The 25746-nt window shown below is 46.7% G+C and overlaps 1 protein-coding gene across 2 annotated transcripts in view; it reads right to left on the reverse strand.

Annotated features, from left to right (window-relative positions):
• The window catches only part of LOC132075818 (rho guanine nucleotide exchange factor 17-like), a 44458-nt gene extending 19020 nt beyond the window's left edge, over positions 1-25438 (reverse strand). Inside the window, exon 1 of one of the 2 annotated variants that reach the window (XM_059476524.1) lies at positions 25254-25438. The gene's annotated coding sequence lies outside the window, so the exon portion shown is untranslated. The remainder of the gene's footprint in view (positions 1-25253) is intronic. The other variant, XM_059476523.1, reaches the window with a different exon arrangement.
• Between the last annotated feature and the right edge of the window lie 308 nt (positions 25439-25746).

The raw sequence follows: 25746 nt of genomic DNA on the forward strand, positions 1-25746 counted from the left end.
AGTTTCTATTTGGGCCAGATTGGCTCCAAAACAGTCTCAAGGCAGTGCAAAAGCTACTTCCAAAATTTTAGCGACTCACTTAAGTATTCTTGGCTCCTTTTCTGTAGGATTTTTAAGCTGTTTGGGAACTATTTTTATTGACATAAAAGGTTTCACCTGAGAAGCCCTACTGCTCCACACACCTGTGCACTTGGCAGCAGTGCCTTTGATGAATTTTTCTGGCTGCTCTCTTAGTCTGAGCAGCTTCTCCTTCTTGATACTCATCATGGTTTTCCCCTTGTTCCTCTTTCAAAAAGGCTATAATGAGATGATGCTTCCAGCCTACCTCCACTGGCAGGCATTCCAGCACACTGATTTCAAGTAGAACACTTGCAAGGTGACTTGTGTTCCCTCTTGATTCCCTGCTTTGGGAAAGGGTACCTCCTTTTGTCTCAGCAATGCACCACTCAATCTCTTGGATAACATTGCTCCAACAGTCCTTCTGATGATGCAGCAGAGGGATTGGAGCTTCAGAGGACTGACATTTATCTTGCAGCAAAGGAAGGCTGAGTAGGTTGATTCTGTAGCACATGCTCCGGGAGACATCAGTGTGACACCCCCATTAAGTGTCCCAGCTGGAGCTGCTTGTCATCATCAGCTGTGAAGCATCCCAAGAGATGGCAGCATCCACCATCTGCCAGGCTTTCAGTGACTCAACACCCTGGCTGACCACACAGCTCCTTTGGATGACTCCCTCTCAGGAAAAGCAAGTTCCATTTGCAATGAAGTCCTCTCGAGGGAAGATCACCCACAGCACCTTTGAACCTGCAGGTACATCTGACTGACAGATGCTGCCCTTGTCTGTAACACTGTGAGCCACTCTGCTCCCCTCTTAACACTGGAGAGGGAGCCCACAGGGTTATAACCTGCAGAGACAATGCTCACCTTGAGTTAGCTGTTGTTCAGGACCCAGGTGGTTTCCCCTGACCTGAGCAAACACCATGATCAAGCATTCCCAGGCCTTTGGGTCAGGCAGAGCAGATCTTGCCCACCAACCCCCTTGGTATTGGCACACCCACACACCATTCACTACTGGCCTTACGAGGAACAGACACGATCTGAGCACAGGCTCTGACCTTGCTCCATACCTGGCAAAGACACTGGCAGTTCTCAGAGGCACACCTGAGCCAGGAAAACCTACCCATCCCCCTGTGAGATCTGGGAATTATAGAGCCATATGTCAGCTCACTTTACAAGCTGGCACCTCCACTTCTCCTTCAAATTCCCACTCTGCACAGGTGTAACATCAGCACCAACTGCAGAAAATGCTTCCAATATGGATACAAGTGAATTTGTTATTTCTTGGGAAGTGGGGAGAAGAAAAGATTAAGGCTGTGACTTGAAGCTCAGTCCCAGCAAAGGGTCCAACATCAGTTGTGAGTTCCCAGTGCCAGCTCCAGACCATTCTCCTCTGGCTCCCTGCCTGAGGTGTGCCCCAGCCCAGCCCTGATATGCTCAGTCAGTGACTCAGATGCCTTTGTGAGGCAGCCCAGTGCTGCCAGCCCAGTGCTCTGCCTCCAGCTGTGGTCAGCAGCACATCCTTTTGGGAAGAGCCACACAGATGGAGCACGCCTGCAGCTGAAAAATCATGAGGTGGGGAACTACACCTCAGATCATCTAAAACTGTTTTGATCCTCTCTGCATGTGTTTGAGGAAGGCAGAAGGGACAGTGCAAAAAAAGCAGCACAATGGGTCAGCTGAGTATGAGAACTGACAGAAGTAAAACAAGCCAGTAGTAGGAAAGGGCTGGCTGCTCCCTTCCCCTTGCAGCATGTGAGGAGGATCAACAGAGCCTTCACCTAAGCTGAATGTTGTCATCTCCTGTGCACTGAAAACTGGCATTTCAACTCACCATTTTCATTCACTTTCTGGCAAGAAGTAAAAAGCCAAGTCACACTTAGTGGGAAAAATAAAATTAAGTCCTTTTTTGATATTGTCATTTAACTAATGATTTAATCTCATGATTTGCAGGGCCTGAGTCATGATACTGGATTTCTTTCAGGGTGGAAATAGCCCTGGCTGAACTAGCAATACAAGACCATCATGGCACACAGAAACAACACTTCCCATGTCCTTTTACATTGCTTCCACCAGTCCAAGGACAACACAAAACCAGCCCTATGCAGTTGGCTCCCTCGGGGTAGCTGAAGGTATTCTTTCTTCCTTGTTCTACAATTGTCCCAAGAGTCTCAGCCTAATCCTTAAAATGCATAGGGCACAGGAAAGAAATCACACCCTTCTTAGAATAAGCTGTACGTCCAAAGTTCCTACTCCCTTCCTTGTATTGGGAAACGTTTTTTGCAGCACAGCCACAAATGTTAAACCTTGAGTGCACCACTGGTTTACTGCATCAGTCTTTCCAACCAGACAACATGAATCTTGGCTCCCATCTCACTAGTGGGGAAAGAAGCCCCACAATTTAATTCTGTTGATCCCAGTTTGCTAACTTTGCACTGGAAGCCACTCCAGCAGTCCCCAAAGCTTTGGCTAGGTGGATGGGCAGAACTCTTCCATGCCAGCACATGTGAGATCAGAAAGAGATCTCGGGGAGGAAGGGGGTGTTGAGGATGGTGAGGGACATGTATGATCTCATCCTACACCCTGCTTGGTTACATCCCAAAGCTGTCAGGCACTGTGTCATACTGCTGGCAGGCAGGTTTGCCAAGAGGAATGTGGTGACAGCCGTGCCAGTAGTCCTGGCCAGGCATGGATGGCCATGGGCAGTAACACTTCCTGCCCCTTGGCTCTGGAGGCACTCAGCAGTGCCTCTACAGAAAACCAGGCAGGACTGTGCCCACCACGTGTCTCAGCTGGGGGATGGATCCTCAGAAGGTCCAGCACTGCATGTTGCCCACTATGAGGCAGTGGGAGTCCTGACAGGGAGCTGGTGCAGCTGGCCAGGCTCCACCTCTGCATCAGTCCCAAGGAACATCACAAGCTCTTCCTTACCTACCAAAAAGAATTTATTTTCTTCTTTTTCACAGATTTTCAACTCCTCCCACGGGCCTCCCTAAACAACGCCCTCCCTTTCAGATGCTGATGCTTTTCAGCTGATTAAACTGTGGACCAGACCATGAGCTGGGTGTAAATCAGTATTGCTTGTCAATGCTAATTTACACCTGCTGAGAATGTCCCTTCCTTCACCATTTAGCAGAATTATATGACGTCTTTTATCTCCTCTCACAGTTTAGCCTGCCATTCCCCTTTCCTGGCCCCCAAGCCTCCCGCTTTGCTCTGAACTCCCTGGAGGTTTACAGGATAAGTTGCTTATTTGCAATGTAAAGTGTCTCTCAGAACCACAGCCCCGTGCAAACAAACCCAAGAGAGGCACATTTATCCCTACTTGTGCAACAAACCCAGCCCCATCTTTTCCTGGCAGCAGTTCCCTAAGCACACACTGCACAGAACTTGCTAAGGGAAGAAATATGTCCCTTATTGCCATTACACAATGCAGGATTTCTCTGGGGAGATGCAGAGGATGGAGAATGAAAGGACTGATTCCACAGAGACCCTGAGCTCTTTCCTTTCTCATTGAAGCTGATGGTGATGGCTTACCACCCAGATCAGCACCCTGTAGATTCTGACTGTCAATAGGCAGGATACCATTAATGACTTCTCGTTGCTATGGTGATATTGATGGATACTCTGTGGTGTTGGTGGGAATCCTGTGAAAGCTAGCACAAAATAAAAAAAGTGGGTCAACAAAAATGTGAGTTTGCCTACAAATGGGCAGTTATGTGACATAATTGATGAATTCAGTGGCACTTCACATCTCTTGCCTCCTCCTGGCTCCTACAGGAACAGCACAGTGTTCCCCAGAGTCAGTGCAAACCCTCCTGCTCACAGCACAGCTCTGGTGCAGAGGTGCAGTGCTGCAAGTGGATTTCATTCTTAGGCATTACTTTTGCAGCTTCACCCTGGCAATTCATTTCACATACAGAATAAAAATCATGGCTCCAGTGAAATCACTTGGACCTGTGCCAGAGGGCACAGAGCCAGGATTTCCCCCAGCTCTCAGGATGCCTTATCTCAAGTGACAATTTCATTCAGCTGCCTGGATAGCCACTGGGAACCCCCTGCCTCTCCAGAGCTGTTTCAAGCGTGGAAAAGCCACTGTTACAGATTTTTGCTCTATTTTGCTGAGGCTCAGTGCTGTGCTCTCTTTGAAGATGGTGCCATGGGCTCTCTCTTGGCTTCCTGCTTTGCAATGTGCAGTTTAGAGCAACCTTTCATCTTTCATCCCAACCGAGTGACCACTGGAAATGACAGGCTGGGCTCCAGTCACAATCGTGTCTTTTCACTTTGCACAAGTGTTCTTGGGATTTGGGGCACAGGAGCCATCTTGCTAAAATAACACTTCTCTCTGACCTTGCCTTCTCTGGGAAAATCACTCCTCATTCATGCTTATCACTTCTTCATTAATGAAAGAAAGAAATCACGCCCTAATTCTTCATTAATGAAGTGATAAAGCTCCAGTGGAACTCCTTATTTCTCTACAGATGCTATTTATCTAAGCCCATCAAGGAGTGCACAAACTGCAAGATGCCTTGTTTTGAGGGAGATTTTAGTATGATTAGCAAATTTTAGACTATGCTGTTTGTCTTAGCAAAGACTCTTATCTTTTCTGCTTTATGTCTAGAAGTACTTACAAATTTACTAAAGAACCTTTTATTCCTAACAGTAGTACCACTTCAGGCATGTATCACTCCATCACCTGATGGGCACTCTTAATCCAGAAAGTTTTTATTCATTTGGTTCTGTTATTACAGAAGAATTATATCCACAGGGGAGCATTATCTATAGCAATACCATTACATGGATAGTTTTGCCAGCACTGCTCCAGGGCAGATCAGATTCAATGGATGTGTCAGTATGTTCAGATCCTTTGCCTCCATATGAACTCAGGAACTGGAATCAAAATTACCCTGCCCCTCTCCTTTGCATTTTTTGATATCCCTAGTTCTAATGGCCTACAGAGTCTGGCAGCACTTTACATCAGGAACAGATCCCAAGAGGAAAATTCAGTTCCTTTCTCTACATCACACATAGCTGTTCATCAAATTTCCCAGGCAAGGTTCCTGAGCACACGGAGGCTGGACCAGCACTGACAGAGGGTCTCTCTTGTTTAGCAACCCTTTGATCAGACTGACAGCATCATTTATTTACTTTTGTTTCATATTCTTCAATGCTCCAGTAAGTTATTTTTCCCAGTTGATTATCAAGGGCAAAAGCTGCCCTTTCAAGTTGGATTTGCACCTCTTCCCTTCCCCTCCATTTCAATTAGCTATGGAAATTACTTGGATTTTCTTTTTCTATCTCCTCTTGCCTGCCTGTCTATACAAGAGGCTTTAGGAACACTGATGGCTGGAGAAAACCCCAGCTGATGTGTTCCCTGTAGGAAATGTTGTGACTTGCAATTAGCACATCTAAGTGCTCAGTTTGACCTACTGCTGGCAGGGTGGAGAGCACAGACCCAGCTGCAGTGTCCTGCCCTTTCCCCAGCTAAGAGCAAGGGGATGGAGGGCTGTGAGTGCTGTGGATGGAAGAAAGAGTATCACCACAAACCAGCAGGGACAGGCAAGGACAGGAACTGGTTTACTACACTGGAAGACAGAAGGTGATAGGAACGTAAACGCTTCTTGAAATGGGATCTCTGCCTGTGGGGAGCTGCTCTTCTGCTGCGTTTGCAGCTATTACTTTTCTGCAAACAGTTCTGTGACTGCAGAGAAACAACAGCAGTGAACTGCCCAGAGCAGCTTAGGGCTGAGCAGAAATGGCATTTGGACTGGCTGGAGCTCTGGGTTCCTCCACAGGGAGGTGCATGGATAAATGGCTTTAGGCACAAATCCCAGCATGCTGCGAGGAGCACACGTTCCACAGGGCAGCTTTCCAAGTGTCATTTGCCCTAAACAGCTGGTCACCAAAGGTCTCTGAGATCACAACATCAAGGCTTAAAGCCACATCAGATATGTTCAGGATAGGAGAATCACTCTAGGCTGTATTTGACACCAGCTGGGCATTAACACCCAGGTGACCCCACAGGAACAGCATTTGGAGAGATCAGACTGGAGGCACTACAGATCCATGGGATTTCTCACCACACACATCTCCCCTAGACACATCATGTCACGGTTTACTGGAGATGTTTTAAAGTCATCATTAAGAAACAAATTTTAAGACTGATTAATACCAACACATATACTCTTGGGATGTTCCTAACCACATCTGTATATTCTAACTTATCAATATTGCCATGGGACTGTTCCTTTTTGGTTTGCCAGACCCTACACTATAGTGAAAGGTGATGGAAGAGGGGCAGGACATGCCCCTCATTTAAAGCCAGCTGTAAGAAAATGTTTTTATTTGCTCAGATGTATTAGACACTTTGTGCAAGCTACATCTTCATGCAGCACAGGTTTGCAACTGTAACATGGTGAAGAAAAGAATAAATGCAGCAATTTTGCAGCTCTTCCTAAGAGAATGAGGAAGAAGGGTAGTGAATCAGATTCCTTCTCCATGTGCTGCTGGTGTTAAATATTTGCTACATCATATAGACCACATGACATTAACTGTGATGCAGACCCACCCTGGAACCAGAATCACAAGACACTCCATGTCACTTCTCATGCCAGTAACTTGCTGCAGGGTCTGAAGCTGGCAGTTCCCAACCAGCTCTGGGTTCTCACAGCCTGAGTTAGGTATCATTACTTCCATGCCATTTTGCAAAGTATTCCAAGAGCCTAATGAAGGTCACTACATTCTTGTTAACCTTTATTTTTTTCACAACTGGGAAAAAATAAGACACAGATCATAGTAGCTGATGAGAGTTCTTGCATGCACATTTATTTTACCAAAGTAGTGCTAAAAACTAACCAAGAGCATCAAGGCAGAGCTGCAGGCAACTAGCCAGGTTTTTTTTAATAACACAGCACCCAGTGTTTGCAGCTTTTGTGGTTGTCACAAAGTACACACACCTACCCAAAGCTGCATAGCAAGGAGGCAAAACCACACTACTGATACAACTTCACAATGCCTATCAAAAGAAAGGAAACATTGTTCATGCAGACATCTAATCTCTCATGGGAAACAGGCAGGAATCCCTTGTAAACACCTTTTTTAAGGAGTACTCTGAGAAGATACAGTGGAGATGCTGCAGCCATCAGTGTGGTAAGAGTCTCATGCAACACAGCATCTCAGAAAAGAATTCAATCTCAACCTCATGAGTACTGTCCATCAACAATTCCTGCACGTATCTATAACACCTCAGAAAGTTTAATTACCACTGAAGAAATGGAAGACTAAATGAGCCATGTGACATTTCCCACCCCAGACCCTGTAGGTCAGCATTATTTAAGACAACTGGGAGCTTGAAAAGCTAAACATTAGGGTTGGCAGATGAACAGATGGATGGATTGCTGCCAACATAATCCATCTTCCCACTTGCCTCCACAGGACTGGGTGACATTAAAAGCTAACTATTTTCCTATGCAAAGAGAAATGCACATGGTGCAATGAGTAGGCTTTAAAAAGGACACATCAGCTGGCAGGACCAGTGGCAAATGCTTTGTGGCTGCTGTTTAATGTGCAGGTGAGGCTGTAAAAAAGAGGCATCAGGCTTTGACAAGAGAGGGGACTGTAGTGACCAGAGTGGATTAGCTGTAAGACAACATCTGAGCAAGCTCCTAAAATCTGTCACGATGCTGTCATTTTTTCTTTGTGCATAAGAGGTCTAAATCTAATTAACCTTTTAATCAGAGCAGATAAAATTGTGGTGTTATCATCAAAGGGGATGCCTTATCTACAGCTTCATGAAAATTTCCATCTCTGCTCAACTTGGATTTTTTTTTTTGCTTGAGGCTCTATGAGTAAATTCCCCAAACACTGAAAAATAAAAGAGAGTAGAGTAGGAGATGGTTTAACACAGCCAGTTACTATGCAGATACCAGCTCATCTGATGCCAGATGGGTCTCAGCTCAGAACTTTCAGATCCAGCTCAAACACCAGTTCCTAAGCACAGGGGAAGTTCCTGCTCCCTGGCTGGGGCAGGACAGCAGGAGCTGTGACACACTGTGCCAGTATGAATTGTGCCACTCTCCCTGACCAAGGACACTGAAGCTCACAAACTCCCACACACCCAGGACTTTCTGGTTTTCTGCAAGGATTCAAACAAAAGTAAAACAATCTCCTATATCTACTAGCTATAGCAGGCTGTTCTGTCAGCTACTAAACTACAACATAATTTTTCTAAATTGATGCAAATAACTCTGTATTTGCATCATTTTTATAACTCTAAAATGATGCAAATAACTTTGTACCTACAGGACCCCAAAGAATAAAGGTTGCTGTCTCTGACTGGTCTACAGCATAACCCAGATCAGACTGTTGTGGGATTTTTCTTACAATGGCTGAAGTCTTCAAGATTTTCTACATCTGCTGCCAAACAACAGTACCGTTGACAAAGTCAGTCAGCACAAGCTGGTGCAGAAAAACCCCAATCAAGATCTGAATCTGGGACTCCAGATAATGAAGCTTCCTGAGTAACATACTGGTGCATCTGCTTCGCTGAACTTGCCTGTGTAATCTGAACCAAAAACCTCACTCATTTCCATTTACTACTGCCCATATGTCACCTCTAAATATACTTGCATACTAGCATTTATGCAACGTTCAGTACAAAATCCATATGGCCCCTTTCAGCAAGCAGCAACAAGGATAATTGCAAATGGAGTCTGGAGATGGAGCTTCTAAAGATTTCTTTCTAAGCCCCACACAACATTTGCTGTAGATAGACAGAGGTGGAAGAGTTGTTACAAACTGCTCCAGATGGACCACGTTTTCTTTCTTGCATGAAGCTAAAATGGATTTCTTTTCTATGAAATGTCTCCTAGTGATCCATCTGGAACAGATTTTGGGTAGCAGGGCAGATGCAAGCTTAGGCTGAGGAGTGTTGTACAGCTGCCACTAATGACTTTGACCAGTCTCATCTGGCACCTTCACCCTTGCTCCTGCCCCACACTGGCCTGGGAGCTGCATTTAAGTCCTTGCCCCTGGCCCTTGTGTGGATTGTGCTGTGTGTGCTTGTTCTGACCTGCTTGGCTTTACTTCTTTGGTGACATCAGAGCTGTGCTGGAACTACAGGTTTCTCTGAGGCCTTTTGGATGAAAAAAGATCCAATCATGGGACCCACTCCACCTTTCCTGTTTAGGTGCAGTGGGACGGTGCCCCTTTTCCAAGGTTCCTGTCTCAACCTGCCCTGTTGTCTGGCTTCCACCTCACCTTCCCTCCTGGAAGGAAGATGTCCATCCTTACTTCCTGACAAGGAGTTTTCCAAGCCCTTGAAATTGGTGAGTATAATCCACAGTTAAATAGAAGAAACAAATGTTCCTGTGGAATGAGTGAGCAGAAAATCAAGAGTTTTTGAAGTTCCCCTGCAGCGACCACTGCTGGGTGACTTCCAGGATGTAGGACCAAAGCAATTCAAGCCTGTCCCACTTGGCCTTCTGACTCTCAAAGAGAGCCTCTGAATGTTAACAACTTGCTGTAACAGATAAAGGGTAAATATGGGTTGGCTGTCACTGTCTGAATCGCAGGAATAAAATGTGGCAGCCAATGAACTTCTTCTACTTAAACCATCAAGACTCTAAAATTTCCCATGCACTGAAAGAAAAAGGTTCCATGTCTCTAAGAGACTGCAGTCAGAGCAGTAAGTCAGGGGCCTTGTGCTGCTGCTGCTCTTAGTCTTTTAGATGATGGGTTCTTAACTCCACAAATTGCTGTATCCCTCGTGGACACATGCTGTGTTAGACTTAATCTTGACAGATAGCAAGGAATTGATCACAGAAATAAAACATAACTGGTTGCTTAGTTACCAATGATCACTACACAGTTACATTTGCTGTGTGCAAACAGAGCCCTGTGCAACCCAATTACCCCTCATTACAACTCTAAAATGTCAGCTTCAGAGAGCTGAAAACAACTGAGCCAGGTAATGAAGGGAAATTTTAGTAGAAAAATACAAATGATAATTGGGAACTTTATTTCCCCCCCTAAATGTTCAAATAGGCACAATCCTGTGGCTAAGGAAAGTAAATATATTGGTTTGAAAAAAATAGGATTCTTGTTTATTGGAAAAGTGAAAACTAGAATGTTATGTATGTAAACGCTGGGAAAGTAGAAAGTAGTAAATAAAAATTACCATCTAAGAATTGCACAAAACTGATTGGGGGAAAAAGACATGGAGAGAATTAAAGAGCTTCAGGATTAATGATGGTATAAAGGAGCTGAAATGCTTTGGGCCCAAAAAACATCATGGTGTAACTCCATAAATGAAGTGAGGGGTGTGGTGATAAGGGGTAATGGCTTAGGCATAGAAAACAGCCCTATGGCTTTGTGAGGCAGACTTGAAGAGCCAGCAGGTGCAATGGCTGCAGGATCTGCAAACATCCTTCCCACTTCTTGAAACACAGATATATGGCTACTGCTATTTAATACACTGTGAGGAACCACCCTCATACTTCTCACAATTAGGTGCTATTCTTCTATGGTCCATCCCCAAAGAGCAAATCAATAAATCTCTCATAACTGTGACCTTCCTTCAGCAAAGTCTGTCTTTCATCCATCAATCAAAGAGCTCTGGTGCCAGCTCTGTGGATAAACTGCTTTGCTTGGATGCCTCACCAGAAGCACATTCATGAGAGGATGCACCACAGAGATGCTGCAGGTTAGATAATCATGGACTAATACATGCACTGAATTTATCACCAGGACTGTAAACAATTCATTCTTAGCATTGCTTGTGTTCAGACTCTCTCCTCCTCAGCAGTTCATCTTCCCTCTCCTAAAATACATGATAATAAAAGCACCTATAGAGATTTCTGCCTTCCTTGCAAGTGCTGTAAAGTGAAGCTATCTGACTGTGTCCTCATGACAATGTAAGTTCTCTGAATACAGAGCTGGATGCAGCCATAGTAGAAATGGGTTTGGTCTGAATGCTCTGCTTCTCTCCAGTAAAACCTGCATGTCTTGTGTACAGGAGGGACCATAAGTGCCAAATCCTCTACAAGACCTGGGCTGGAGAAATACCCTACCCTGGCTGACCTGTAGTTTACAGAGGAGAAGAAATAGACCCATTTCTTCTTTTCTCACCTCTTCATGCAGTGTAGCACAATGTAATAAAAAAATTCTACAGGGGGCAAAGAGCACTTTTTTGCCTTTGACTACATTATGAAATTGGTTCCTATGCAGTCAGGAGAGAAGCAAAAAACAGAATGAGCAATATTTAGGTTGGTAATGAACAGAGAGAGGTGTGTTCCTGTCTATTCAAGAGATGTACAGAAAGTGCTACAAGCACTTCAGTGTCAGGAAGCATTTGCTGTTGTTGAGTTTGAGCAGGAGCTCAGGGAAAGACACTTCACCACAGCCACCAGCTCAGCTCAGTGTTGGCTGTGGAACTATTGCTCTGTGAAGAAGTTGATCAGCAGCCTGGATGGCATATCTGCATTGCAGGAGAGGTGCTGCTTTGTGTTTACATAAATAGTTGTGTGGGGCAATGTGTGCATGTGTTACATTGATGGCTGATCCACAGAGGTGCTTGCTAAATGGGATTGTTTCACAAACATCACAGAGTGCCTGCCCTGGAGAAACATTAGAGATGTAGAACAGCATCATGAGAATGAGTCTGTGTGAAAGATGGGAAGTGCCCCTCAGCTGCTGTGGTGTCCAGGCCATCTGCCTGAAGGGTGACACTGCTCTGGGGGTCAGCATGTAGCAGCTGAGTGTGTTTCTGTAGAAGCAAAGCCACCTTCCCTGTGCACAGACAGAGCTTTGTGATCTCCTGAGAGATGGGGGAGTTCTGGTGTCTCTTCTGCTCCCTGTAGATCTACCCCAAGTTAGCACTGTCTGCTGCTAATCCCTTGGTTATTACCAAGGCCCTCAGGTATGTAAACCTGGACCAAATGAAAAAGGCCTCAAGAATAATGGGCTTACCTCATCATATCCCAGCTGGCAGCACTGCTGAGGACACGGTGGAAAACTTGATTTATTAAAATTGATGAAGGAACTGGCTAGTCTTGAATAATTCATTACATATCAGCTGCTGCTGAGGTAATAGGAGCTCAGCAAGATCCTCTTTAGCACTGCACAGTGCCTAAAATCTTTAAATAAGATGAAGTCAAAGATTGGCTAGTTAAAGATTGAAGGGCTTTCTCCATGTGAAGTGAGAGGCCCTGGCTCCTGGTGCTGAGGTCATCCAGCTGCGAAAATCACCCACGTCTCTCAAATGGAAGCCAGCCTGCTAATGTCACTGACATTTGCCAGGGCATGAAGCATTCTGCCTCAGCCATCAACTTCTGCAGAATATAATAGCTCCATTTTCCCCAATTCTTAGTGGAATCAGGTTTAGTTCTCAATATTCACCACAAGCTAGGGATGTCTGAGGGTGTTGGCTTGCTTTTCTGATCATTATGCTTGAAAATAAATCAGCTTGGTGCGCTAAGAAGTAGGCACTACTATTTGAGTACACAGCTCTTGAGGTGCAATCTCTGCTGCTGCTCAGGGCTTTTGTCAGCACCAGCAGAATCAAATCACCCACAGCCTGGGCAGTGGCTGGACTGGGTTTTGGAAGCATGTCAAAAGCCCTGGAACAGAATCCTGCTAACTTAATCTGGTCTCACTTGACGAACCAAGAGCTCTTTTTAACTCCACTGATGTCAATGGTAAAACCTTTGATAAACATGTAAAGCAGCAGCAAAATAAGGCACTGTAATAAGATGGCTGATACTCCTCTTCCTGTATGTCCTCCTGCAGAGGTCAGAGGAATTGCAGTTAATAAACAAAGAGGAAAAGCCAATTGAGGGACATATTCCTGCTTCCCAGCTGCTGGTATGGGGTCTCCACTATCTACAGTTATAGACCCTCCCTGAAGTCCATCACTTTCTCTCTTTCCAGCTGGTGATGATGGAAACTGGCCTCACAGCCAGTACTGTTCTCAGCTCCAGATCTGGTTTGCATTGCCTTCCTTTGTCCCCCACGAGGCACCTAGGAATTCGTGAGGTGCTGATGGTACAGCACCTCTAGATCCTATCTCAGCTGAACACAAGACAGCCTTTGACTTAAGATCCTAATGAATACAGAGACTGTGATGCCTTGTTGATTTCCTCATGCCAGATTTTACTTCCAGATGCCATTCCTGCTTCAGCCAGAGCAGATGATTTTAGCCAGAGTCTGAAGTATGTTGGTAAAGGTACTCTGATGGACCACTGGCATCATGAGGCATTTGACATAGCACCAGAAGACTGTCAGTTTCCTCTCCGCTCCAAAAATACTGCTGCATCAATCACTTGTGACAGTGTTTTAAAAATTAAAGCCAACTCACCCTTGCCTTGAAATGCAGGCAGCACTTTTTCTTCCTGCTGTCTGTTAACAGCCTTTCTGCAGGAGGTCACACAACACTGATTTACACTCCTGAGCTTTTTGTGCACATAGGTTAAGATCATTTGGAGAAGCCACAAACCGAAGTTGTGACTTCCCACCCTGAAGTGTGTGAATGAAGCTAATTGTGTAACTCTCACAGCTGCAGAGTGGGAGATGCTGAGAACAAACTGTAACTTGGTAACACATAAGACTGGTATCTGCTCCCCCATCTCCTGAGACAAGACACTCCAACTCCTGCGTTTCAGCTCCACTACCTGTAAGAGGCCAAAATAAAACTACCTTCCAGCATCTGCAAGAACTCTCCTGGCAGTCTCTGAGAACCAAGGAAAGTCAGGTAAGGTTTCCTAAAACTGAAATGTAATTACTTGAAATAAACTTAATTCTGAGACCTGTGCTCAGGTGTAAGAGCTCCATGCCACTGTCTGAGCACAAGCTGGCATGGCCCAGGGACATGTGCCCTGAGAGACACTCTGTCTTCCCCTCTGAAGTGGCAAGGACAGGAGTATGGTATCAGAACAGTCCATGACCCACACATGTCTCTCTTTACCCACCACCAGCATAACTCTGTGTGTGTTCTGTCTTTGCAGCTGTTTTTGATCTCTCATTGTTATTTTCTTCTCCTTTTCCTTCTTTCTCACCTTTTTTTTTTTTTAACAGTCATCTGTTGTCTCCTGGAAAGGGCTCCTGACTAGGCACAATTGCCTTGGGAGCTGGTTTAGGAGGCACAGTGCCCGCTGACCAGCCAGACAACAGCAGTTGCTATGTGGCTTCCTTTGCTTTATTCCTGCAGGAGACCAGCTGGAATTTATAGCATTTTCTATAAGCAAGGCATCATCCCTGAGGTACACTCAGGTGAGAGTACTTCAGGGAATTCCCACTGGGAGCCGAGAGCAAAGGACTTTATTATTAAAAAATCCCAAACCAACAACAAAAACCACAAAATCATAAATCCTGGAGGAAATGCCATTTCCTTTCAAGTGATTCTGTGAAGTAGGGACTGCAAGAGAAGTAGGGAAGCAAGAGTTTTACCAGTTCCAACACAAACCCATTTTTTTTCAGAAAGATATTCAAAGTCCATTTCAATGCAAACCCTTCTGGGGAAGGGTGGAAGCTGAAGCCTGTTCAAACATACACCTGATTTTAGCTGGGATAGAGTTCATTTCCCAGCCTAAACAGTGAAAAAAAGTTAAGAGGAGGGCACAAAGCAACCTACTTCTTATTCCAGGCAGAAAGGAAGGCAAATTAAGAGCAGGAAAACTTAGATGTTTTTCCTAGGGTTTGCTTGTTCTTTTGAGGTTTTTTTTTTAACCTAAGAGACATAAAATAGATGAAATTGAGTTGGCTAGAATTTTGGGGACACTAGAGTGGCTGGGTTCACAAAAGAGTTTGTAAATTGCCCAAAGAGGCACATGTGTTTCTCTGGGGTACAAGTGAGGGAGTAAAAGGGCCTTTCTCCCAATTCTGTCCTTGGTGGTGGTGTGCTGAAGGTACACTTAGTGCCACTGATGGCCCAGCTAAGTGAGAAACCTGGCTTTGTCTATACAACAAAAAGAAAAAGAAATGTTAAATTCTCTTCTATTTTCTCTACTCATATGGTGGAACTAAGCCAAAACCCTGCATTTGTACTGCTCTGCCTAAGGCAGCATAAGAACCTTCTCTGGTGAATCACCAGGCCCCAAAGCTTTTACTCCTTCTAAATGAATGCCAAGTATCCTGGGGAAGTGCTGCCAGGTACAAGGACACAGTGACACTGCTGGGCTAAAGCATGTCCATGGCTGAGGGTCTGCAGGATTCTGCCCCACACTCCCTAGGATGATAAGGTTTGGGATCTAATCCTCTGTACCTGACTTTTCACCGTGCCCCAAGTCACCTCAGTTTTTCTGCTTAATGCTATTTTCTGATCTTCTAGAATGCATTTTCCAAATATTTTGCCCAGTACCTTCCTGAAGCTGGTGAGAGATGTTCCTCGCTGTTCAGGGGCCCACATATGCAGGATGTTGGCAGGCAGGTGCACAGACTGTCTTTGGAGATCAAGAAAAACCGAAGATTGCTGCCACCATGCTTCTATGGACAAAGTACACACAGAAAAGTCTGGAAATGCATCTTCTGCAAGATGGAGATAAAGGGTGCAAGGGCAAACTCACTGAGAAAAATTTGAGGCCTCCTCTGCAGCTACAACAGCCATGTTGACACGCACTAGGTTAAGACCAGACTCAACTTTTTGATGTTAATTGCCTGGCTGCTTTAACTGGATATAGGCTTCTAAGTCCTGGAGTCAGCTGTGTGACACAACCAACTGATATTTACCTCTACCCTGTTATATCTTGCCCAGGGCTGCAGGGTCAGTGCACATGTTCCTGTGCATTAGAGCTGTCCACAGAACTGGTGGATTATTTTGCAAGAGAAGCAAGTAACATATCACATCTGAAGGGACTGTTCAGACTTTAATTTCAGGCAAAGCTACTCTGGCCTAGGTTCAGCTTCTGCTCCAAGGAATGGCTCCAAGGCACTGATAGCCATCATCAGTGACCAGACAATAATCACTGACCTGTCCAATGGCCTCTGATTGGTGATGTGACTCTCAGGCAATGCAGTCAGTGTCCCTCTGGACTCCCTGAGGGGCACAGATGTCTCATGCTCTATGGACACACAGAGTTAGAATACCACAAAGGAGTGGTTTGAGCATGGCTGTGGATAGGGAAGCTTTTTAAGATAAGCCTTGAAACACCAGGATTCCTGCTGCAGTTTGTGCCAATGGGCTGGCATGTGGAAGGATGCAGGACTGCTGAGTCCAGCTTCTTTCTTTTTGAATCTCTCCTATCCAAGATGATGTAGGATAGGAAGACCATGGGGGACAGAAGACACCCCTACTGTTCCAAGCACTGCACTGCCCTGTGAGCTGACTCAGTGAGGTGGAGCACCAGGTCTGCAGCCAGGCCCAGAAAACCAGCAGCAGCTGGGAGCAGCAGGTTGTGTGGTGCAGAGATAGCAGGTGGTTCCTGGCTGGGGTGGTCATGCACTTCCACCAGTGCACTGGCATGCCCAGACTGGCTCCACTGAGCCAGGGGTGTCACTGAGCCTGTGGAGCAAATTCCTGCTAGTGGGACTGCAGATCATCTTGTAGTCATCCCTGTTACAAGCAGCAAGACACTGTCTCAGCCTCCTGATCTCAACCTCTGTTAAGGTTTTGTATTAAGAGAACACAGGCTCAATTTCTCATCTCCATTAAAACTTCAGTGATGTAAGAGTAGAGGAAAAAAGACATTAAATACTCTGCATCAAGGAGTGCTGGGTCTTTTTCCAAATAAAGTGGAGGAGGATCCCTCAGTAGGGTGAAATCCCACACAAGCAGCTTTGATGACCACTCCTCTGTCCTCACAGTCAGTACATCAAACAGAAAGGCAGCTGGGAGACCCAGACTATTGAATACAGAGAAGCAATACCACAGGTTAGTGTTTGCCCTCATTTGCATGGATGTAAACAACCTGCTTGGAAGCAAGCAAGGATACTTGATTTTCGCTACTGCCAGTGTGAGGAGAACACTGCATGGGGTACAGAGCTACCAGGAAAAGCTGCAGTGAAATCAGCCCACCCCTCTTCAAGCCATTTACTGCAACACGAGGCAGAATGAATCAATAATTTGTATCGAGCTGGGAAAGTTAATCTGCATCCAGAGCATCATAACAAATTAAAAGGAAATAAAATCAGTACAATTCCACTGGCTCTCATTACTATCACAGTGGAGAGTAATTAAAATCTATGGGGCGAATTCAACACTGTAGGAACTCTCCTGAAGCCAAAGGCACTGTACAAGGGCATTGCTTTTTCCAGATGCTATGTATTTCCAATAGCAGCACAAATGGCAAAATGGGCAGAGTGGATAGGGTAGACTAAGAGCCCAACCTCTTTAGGAGCCAGGCATTCTGCTGCTTGCTCCTCCTCATGTGGAGTCATGCTGCACAGTTGCTGCTTTGGTGCTTGATGTGCTGACTTTCAAAAGCTCCAGGCATTTGTGTATGGGGCTCCCATTCAAGGACTTCCCAAGCCAACACACAACTTCCATTCATCAGCTCTGGCTGTCACCTCATCCTGCCTGTTCCCTGCTCCCCTGCATTATCCTGCCGCCTTTGCACTCCTCTCTCCTCCCCACTCCTAAGCACAGCCACCCGTGCTACACAGTCTCTTAGGTGCTAAAGGAATGCCTTTTCCTGCCACAGAGCACCTTCTGCTATCCTGTTGCCTGATAAGACTCTCAACCCATCTTTCTGCGCTTTCCTACAAACTCCTTATCCTTTGACTCTCACGCATCCCTGATGAAGAAGCTGATGGAGGACTACCACCTGTCCCAGCCACAGCCACTTGCACTCCCATTAAAGCTCTGCTCCAGTCCTGTGTCAATTATGTGCTGGAGCTGTGCTATAAGGCAGGAATTCAACCTGAAGCAGCATTCACTGCCCAAACTTTGATACCTTGACTCTGTGAGAGGCCCTGCTGCCCCACAGCCCCAGCACTGTTGTGACTCAGTGGAACACCTGATTCTCACTGAGTGGAAGGAGATGTGTGAAGCACAGGCAGCACATTCCTCATCACTGCACACAGCATTGTGTCCAACTACCCAGCACTGCAGCCTGAAGCAGCGAGGCAGCTGCCACACTGGCACCCAGAGGCAACTGATGGTGACAGCCAGTGGCATGGTACATGCAAAGTTTGGTTCAGCTGGAAACTGCCATTAAAAGAGAGAGGCACTGGATGGAACAAATCAATCTGGGGAAGTTCTATAGATGGTGTGTAGCAAATGATTTCATCTCAGTGTGCTTGTCTAGCTTTCACCTTTATGAACCTCTTATGTCCTGTCACTCCACCCTGTGTGTGACTTCCACCTATGGAAGCTATGCCAATGTCAGCAGGATGATGCAGCTACCAAATACCACGTGTGGCAAACACCAGTCTGCACACACACAGTGCTGCTGAGGGCTCTTCCACATGGACATGTTTACCATATAATAATTATGGTAATCTACAGAGATAATCCAAAGTGGATTGTTAATGCTGTTTTACAAATTGGTGTACTATGGTCCTGCAGGTGGAACCATGGACTAAGAGTTGTATTTCCAGATATACCATGATCTTATTCACTGTCTGGAAAAGTGGAGGTCTCACTTGACCTGGCCTTACCCCAGTATGCCTTTCAGAAGTTCAACCACTTTATTACCACATATCCACATCTGTAACCATGTTCAGATTCACCAATGAACAGCACAAAAGCCTCATTCTTAAAAGTCTTCAGCACCTTAAAAGTCACAGCCATATTATCACAGAATGTGCTTCAACATTTCGCCAAAACCAGATGCTCACATCTTTCAAAACAATCCAGCAAGGAAAGCAAACAGAAATCTGCCCCTTAATAAGTATTTTAGGCCACACCTATCTAGTGGCCAACCTCCCTCATTTTTCTAATTTCCATCTGAAAATAGCAGACCTTCTCTCCAGATATAAATCTCATCTGCCTTTCCGATTACAACAACTTTGAGCTGATTTGCATGATATTTATATATTCTTCAAAGGGATTGTTTTTTAAGGTAGTGTTAGCTTGAGGTACAACTGGAGTTTTGATATGAATATTACTTCAGTCAAAAGGGACTGTGCTCTGACGGTCTTTATAGGAGATACAAGTAGAAGAATGGCTTTTAGGCAAAGAGGAAATAAAGTTTCTGAGTCTCATCCCTCTCATCCCTCTATACAGGCCAGGGGGAGTAGGGATCTTCTTCCTATGGAGGTCAAAAGCCAACCTAAATGAAAATAAATATCTAAGGCATGCACTAATGTATGCTGCACTGTTGTAAGCATGGACAGGATTGCTGATGTGCTTGTGGGCTATGCCAGCGCCTGCAGCTGCTTCTGGCCGGGTTAGCTCTGTTTTATGGATTTACTTCATGCTACTCTGTAATGAAGAATAGCCTGAGGAGTGTGCTGAGAGCCAGAATAAAAAGTGTTGCAGAGTTATTGCTCCACTGTCTGCATGTGACCAGAAATATCACAGCACTGTGTAGACAAGCAATGACTGTCACCCTTGGGAACATGACTCTGTGGTACCCAGGTAAGAACAGAACCCAGAATAAAGGGCAGAAGATCCTCACTGAGAGACAGGACTGGCTGTTGAGTTGGCAGACCTGGTTCTCAGAGCCAGGAATGAGACATCGACTCTTCCTGTTGGAAGGTGCTCCAAAACTCCAGTGGCAGATCAAACAAGCAAGCTGTGCACCTCAATATTAAAATGCTGATCAGCTCAGAGGCTGCTAATCAAAAGGAGTCTATGGCCTACCCATTCCTCTTTCAAAAATAAATTTTCTTTTTCTTTCTTTTTCTCTCCTGTGGCTTTGGCTGATGCTTGTTTTCAGTGATACTAAGCTTTTAGGGAAGCTGAAGTACTGTGTTGTGAGGTCTCCCCACTGCAGGTATGGCTTCTGCAATCAGAAAGCACCAATTTCCATAGCTGTATCTGGCCCTTAAATAGGAGGAGAAGTGCCACACTGGGGCTTACTGACAGGTTATCTTGTGTTGTGGAAACCTGAGCCCTGACTGTCCACAGAGAACAGAGCTGTTGCAGCAGCTGTGGTAAAAAGGGGGCACATCAGTGCAAAACAGTTAAGCACCGCAAACCAGGACTCCTGAGGGAGTGCTCTCATCTGCTTGTAACTGAGACGTCTCAATTCAGGCCTGAGGGGCTTTTTTCAGGTTAAACTACCACAGCACAGATTAGCAGTGAAACTCTATTGATCCTTTATGAGAAACAGTTACCTCCCAGGTTCTTACAAGGCACTTTCTTGGAAAGGCTCTTTCAACACAGATCTCCTCTTGGAAGGGGCCGCTTCTGTCTACTCCTAGGAGCAGGCTGGAAAGATCAGCCACACCACCCCAAACAACAGCAGTGTTTCAGCACAGAGCTGATTGATATCTCCAGGCACTGACACCCTTTTGGTCAAGGGGGCTCAGCTTCAATCCAGTACCAGCCATGGGTAGTGCTAATTCCACTCCAGCCAAACTCTGACCCACTCCTCTGTCTCTAGACCACTCTGCAAGGTGTGTTTATTGAGATGTAATGGTCCTTAAGATAAGCAAGGACTTGAGTAGAGGGAATGGTAGGGAAGTTGTCCTTTCAACAAGCTAGGAAGCCAGCAAATAAATGTGACACAACAGCTCCAACAGGCTGTGATACTAGAAATTAATGTGTATCACTTCAGTGCTAGGTCTGAATGGAGCTGTCTCTGCTCAGTGTCTGAGTGTCTTTAATTCCCTTTTTCCTCAGGAAAGAACCTTGCATGAAAAGTTCAGCTGTGTGTACTCTGAGTCTTGTGAATCACTTGATTGTGGTCAAAGCCACTGTCATCTTTCAGTTGCTAACTGGCTTCCTAAACATGCCTACAGAAACAGCAGGATTGCTGTGTGGTAAACAAATTACTTTTGACAGGAGACTGCCAGCACTGCTCCCAGACACCAGGGAAGCCACAAGATGGGCTGCAGTGTCTGACTGGAGCAGCTCTAGCCTTGCATCCACAGCTAGTGCAGTGTCAGGCTGCTTCTCTTCTGCAAGCACTGACAAAGAACCGAGCCTGCAAACTCCCACCACCATCTGCTGAAGCTTCATATCCCAAAGGAAAAATGGATTTTTGCTTACACGTTTCTTTAAGCATTTCAGCAGCAGAAAAGGCAAGGGCATAGACAGTCTCTCTAGCTAAAAACACAAAGCCATGTTTTTTCTTTGTAAGAAAAAATTTACTGCTGCTCCTTGACTTCCCATCTAGGACAGAGTTTATTTCAAAAGCTTTAGAACATTTAGTCCCTTTCTGGAGAGAAATCCTTAGGACAGGTACCACTGAGTTCCCAAACAAGTTATTTCTAGAATGTGAAAATAAACAAAGGTTCCAAAAGGGCTGCAAAGGGCCCTGAGGTGTTACATGGCAAAGTGAATATCAGCAGACAGTGGAGATTTTTTTTTTCCCCTTGTGCTTCACCTTGAAGCAGCTGTTAGCAAAGCCAGAAAACTCCTCTGCCCCTTGGTGTATTTAATACAGCCTTGGCAAAGGGACTGCAGTCAGCTCATGAATATGGGAATTGCCTAATTCTCCAGCTATTCTTATTACCTCAGCCCGAGGATCCCAGCTTTTCATAACTAATTCCTGAAATCACAGACTTTCCACTGTCCTTTCTGTCCTTGAGCAGCAAACCACTCCTCCTCATGTAACAGATGCTGGTGCCTGCTGTGGTGCCACCCGTTTTCCCAGGCCCTTCCCTAGCAGGGACGGCGCTGTGGACAAGGTTACTGACCCCCGCACAGTTCCCAGAGATACTCACCCTTTGTTGCTGTAACTTACAGGAGGATGTCTGGAAAATAACAAATGCTGCATAGCCCTGTGCAGTGGCTCGGGCTGGCTGAACATTCTGAAGCCTGGGCAGGGGCTGGCAGCTGTAATGCAATCTGTCTCTGGCAGCAGAGATCTCTCACCCTGTTCCTACAAGCCGGCTCCCTCCACATCCCACCTTGTCTGTGACTCCCACCTTGTCACTTCATTTTGCCCTCATTGTCATATACATCCTCAGCCCACCTTCCCTCTCTGTGCCCATGTACCTGTTTTCTACCTCTTTGTTATTTTTCCTTATCTCACTGGTCCTGACAGCCCTGTCCATCCTCCCAAGACTCAGAGCTAAAGCTGTTCCTGTGCTGGAAGGTGACAATGGCTGCCAGGAACCAGCTGCGAGGGCCACTGCAAACTGAAAAGCAGATGGAAGCTGAAACTGGGATAATTATGAAGCAGGGCCTGCAAAACTTGTGGAGATGTTGGCCAGAGGTGCCCAGTTTATTCCCAGAGACACACGGGTACATCCCTTGAATGCTGGCAGGTAACATGGGAGCAGAAAACTCATCAAGCTGTGGACAGCTTCCCAATCCTGGCTATGGAGCACGGCATGTGATGCCTCCTCACCTCACTAACACCCACGACTGCTGCTGCCAAGCTGCTCTGGACAAGGAGAATGTGCTCACTGCAGCGGCAGCTGAGGAAATGTCCAGGCTGGTTCCAAGGGCTACACTCCTGCAGGGCACAGGCAGGTTAGATCTTTTGCTGTAGGCCAAGAAACAGCTACAGCAGCACAGGTTATACTGCAACAGGATCTTGGCAAGGTGGAAAAAACCTGTTAAGATCTTCCTGTTTCTTTTATGATAGAGGATTTTTTTTTTCCCCAAGAGCTTGCCAAAAGGGTAACTTCATCAATGGAAAATAAAAACTAGGTAATGTCCTCTAGTAGTTTATTTCTTAGTTCCAAACTGGTCCATTCAAAAGTTGCAGAAGAAACCACCTCCAAAGTCCATGGTTTTGTAATCAGAACCTCCCTTTCAATTAGTCATGTTATAGGGCTGTAAACACAATAATTCCATCAATACTATGGAACAGTCATGTTGCATCTGTATTAACATAAATGTGTGCTGATATGCCATAGGGCTAATCTGATATGACAGTAATTGGCTGATGCCCAGCCATGGAGGCCCTGGAGCTATGCTTGCTGTCTCTCCTCTAAAAGAACTGTCCTCTGAAACCCTGGAAAGGAAACCAACTGTGATGCTGTATCTTGCCTGCCATCAATCAGCAATGCTTCTTACACCTGCATCACTGAGGTGTTTGAGGTTTGATGGTAACTGTTTAGTTGGGGAAGCTGTATTTGAAGTGCAACTTGATCTCCTACAAACTTAAATATTAAGAAATCAGGATTTCCAGACTATCTTGTTAGACTAAATCAGACTCAGCAAGCTCGCAATGGATAATAAACTCAGAAAATCCATAAAAGCATTCCTTTCCCTTTTCTCCATGACTACTGGGAGCTGTGCATCATCACCTAGTCTGCAGCAGGCTTTTCTTACACAGATGAAGCTTAAGGAGCTTAAAACTTTATAAGTGCTTTGAGGCTACCGTTGTTATCTTGTACGGTGCTCTACAGACAGAGGCAAGCCTTAAATCTGAGACTGCAGCTGGGGTTCTCTGGTTAAAGGCCTTAAAGGAGATCAATGTAAGCAATGCCTAAGGATGTGAACCAGATCTCAGACAGTCCATCTCCTGTCTAGGCCATGCAAGCAAGTGGACAAACTCAAAAACCAGGCTAGGTCTTTGCAGTTGCAGGCACAGTATGAATCACTTATTTTGCTTTTGGCAATATACCCTTCAAAGAGCCTTAGTGAGGAGAGACCCTGTCTCTTTTTGAGGGATTTTGCCAAAGAAACCACAGCAGACACCCAGGCTTTCTGTATCTGGCTCATCAGCTCTGTGTAAGCTTTGCTGTCTGGATGCACAATGCCTTGCCTAATGCATCCTTGCTCATGACAGAGCTCTTGGGTTCTACCTCAGCAGAAACCAAACAAGAGAGACTTGTTTTACTCAGAAACCATTATTCTCAACAGTATGGCACTAAAGGTGCATCCCTTATGGCAATATGCAAGAGCAGTATCTCAAAATCCCAGAGAGTATGTGGCTGACAGTGCCCAAATCATCTCATGGAGCAGCCAGTGAAATTAGGAGAAAAATTTTTAAAGTAAGGTGGGAAACAGCACCCTAAATAGGGAATTTTCAATCTATGCTTAGGTTCTGGATTTGACTTAAATCTTTCTAGGACTCTTATCTGCTCCTTCATCTGTAAAATGAGATCAATAAAACCTCCCCAGATTTGCAGCAGTGCTCCCAGTCTTAATTGATGTCTGTGAAGCATTTTGAGAACCATGAGTGAAAGAAACCACTACCAAGCCCTCAGGGCTTACTATAATACCAACAAACAAGCAGAGTTGTTTACAATGCTTTTCAGTGCCACAATTACTAGGAAATGAGGAAAGGCTAAAGTGTAGATGCACCCAGTGCTGCCTTGCTGCAGTGTAAATGGTAGGAGCAGATTTTAGAGATTTTCCTCCAGGGAATTCTATTTTCAATAATGCAGTAAAATTTCTACCTCTCTGGATCCAAACAGATGCTCCTGCTAACACCTCAGGTATCAAAACCTATTTTGAATTTGGGAGAATGCGTCTTAGAGCTGAAATCACATGGAAATTAATTAAGAAATGACTCACTGGGACCTCGCAAATTTAAAGAGCCAGGTGCTGCCCAGCCACCCTTCCCAACGATTGAGCTCAGCCTAGTACCGCACCAGCACACGATCTCCCACCTTGCACAGGACAAAAAGCCCCCAGGCACCTCCAAGGCTCTTTCCTGCCGCCTTCAAAGCTCTGTGTCCCTGCGGGTGCAGTTTCAGGAACCGAGAGCAGCGGCCGGGCTCGCCCAGAGCAGCTCCCGGGCAGAGCAGAGCGCTCCGTGCCGTGCCGTGCCAGCGGAGCCCCCGGTGCCGGGGCGAGCAGCGAGCGAGTGCGGGGTGCGGGCACATGCGGGCCCCGGCAGCGGGCAGGTGTCAGCCGGGGCAGGTGCGCAAGGGCTTGGGAAGCGCGTGTATCCCCCGCTCCCGTCCCCGCGCTGGGCGCCGAGCTGCCGGTGGGACCCGAGGGGCCCCGCCGGACCGGGGAACGAGACCAGCGCACAGATAAATCACAGAGAGCTGCACGAGCGGTCCCGCAGCCCTCCCCGCCACGCAGCCATTTGCCTTTGTTGCAGCCCCGCGCCCGCAAGGTGCGGCGGGGCCGGGGCTGAAGAAGGAGTTCGCTCCCCGCTCGCTCTCCCCTCACAGCAGGGCGGTGGGGACACGTTTTGCGGGACTGGCTGCCGAGAGGGACCCGCCCGCCGCCCGCACCTACCTACCTGCGGAGCCCGCCCGGGACGCGTCGCCCGCCGCCTTTGTTGTGCATGCCCGCCCGGCAGCGCCGAGCCGCGGGTCGGCTCCGGCCCGGCCCCTCGGCGCCCGCCGCTCGCAGGCCCGGCTTAGCCCGTCACCACGGCAACGGCGGGCGCGGCTCGGGCGAGGTACCGGCCCCAGCGCCCCGCCCCGACAGGGCCGAGGGGACAGAGCGGGCGGGCCTGAGGGGACGGAGCGGGGGCACCCCGGAGGGCGCCGCCCCGAGCGGGGCTGAGGGAAGAGCGCGGGGCGGCCCCCGGGGCCGGGAGCGGGCGGTGCTGAGGAGACAGGGCAGGGCAGGGGGGTCCCCGCGGGCTGCGAGCAGACGGCCCTGCAGCCTCGGCTTTAGGCGCTCGTCTATCGGCGCCCGCCGTTCTCCCCAGCCCTGCGCCCCTCCTTCCCCACAGTGCCGGGCAGGTCCGAGCGCGGCTTAGATTAGCCTCGGCTTCCTCTTACGGT

Source organism: Ammospiza nelsoni, chromosome 7 (assembly GCF_027579445.1).
Source record: "Ammospiza nelsoni isolate bAmmNel1 chromosome 7, bAmmNel1.pri, whole genome shotgun sequence".
Lineage (NCBI taxonomy): Eukaryota > Metazoa > Chordata > Aves > Passeriformes > Passerellidae > Ammospiza > Ammospiza nelsoni.